The sequence below is a fragment of the Solanum tuberosum genome, unplaced genomic scaffold (assembly GCF_000226075.1).
Source record: "Solanum tuberosum cultivar DM 1-3 516 R44 unplaced genomic scaffold, SolTub_3.0 scf00093, whole genome shotgun sequence".
NCBI classification, from domain to species: domain Eukaryota; kingdom Viridiplantae; phylum Streptophyta; class Magnoliopsida; order Solanales; family Solanaceae; genus Solanum; species Solanum tuberosum.
In genome coordinates this window covers 1,793,966-1,795,518 of record NW_006239018.1, presented here as the reverse complement: position 1 = coordinate 1,795,518, position 1,553 = coordinate 1,793,966, and positions in this window count along the sequence as shown.

The following is a 1,553-nucleotide window of genomic DNA, read 5'->3' as shown; positions in this document are numbered from 1 at the left end:
GTCATATATATATATATATATATATATATATATATATATATATATATATATATATATATATATATATATATATATATATATATATATATATATATATATATATATATATATATATATATATATATATATATATATATATATATATATATATATATATATATATATATATATATATATATATATATATATATATATATATATATATATATATATATATATATATATATATATATATATATATATATATATATATATATATATATATATATATATATATATATATATATATATATATATATATATATATATATATATATATATATATATATATATATATATATATATATATATATATATATATATATATATATATATATATATATATATATATATATATATATATATATATATATATATATATATATATATATATATATATATATATATATATATATATATATATATATATATATATATATATATATATATATATATATATATATATATATATATATATATATATATATATATATATATATATATATATATATATATATATATATATATATATATATATATATATATATATATATATATATATATATATATATATATATATATATATATATATATATATATATATATATATATATATATATATATATATATATATATATATATATATATATATATATATATATATATATATATATATATATATATATATATATATATATATATATATATATATATATATATATATATATATATATATATATATTACTAATGATTCTGGTCTTTGGTTTACTGATACTTGTCTTGAGTTATTATGGCTTTATCGTGATCTCTTATCTTATGTGATTTTATCTTCTTCTTTACATGTGACATCCATCCGAGTCCATGGTGGACTCCTCTTCTTTGCATTTTCGAGTCGAGCCATAAAGGCTCCTTTCTTTGTCATTTGAGTCGGCCAGACCATCAAGAGTAGGCGTACAGGTTGAAGGCATGTAGCAAGTAAAAGAAAAGAGGCCTACAAATGGGCTGTATACAGTCGTATACAATTATATACACGAGTATACACCCACTGTATACAGTTGAAGCGGTGACACAATGGGTCAAAAATTAACATACGTGTTCAGAAGCTCAACTGGACTATATACATTTATTATATGGTCAGAAATACAGGGAAATAGGCCGAAATACAGCCTATATACAGAAGGATACGTAAAACGTATACACATATCAAAGAGGGCGAAAAATGGGCTAAAGCCCAATAATTTATCTTTGCACACAGCAGGTCCAGCTCAAAATCAAATGGGCTAGGAGCCCAACCTTTCAGGCAGCAGTAAATATGGCCAAAAATGGCCCAAATTCAACTTCTCTTTTACTTTCCTAAGTATTTTATTACAAATATTTATTGTATGTTTTGTTAAACTCTAACTTTAATTAACTTAATTAGACTCCCCAAAAGATAAGTTATTTTCTTTGTTGGTTAACTTTTAATATTTTTATTTATTTTGTTAATCAAATATGTTGATCAAATTATACTTTTT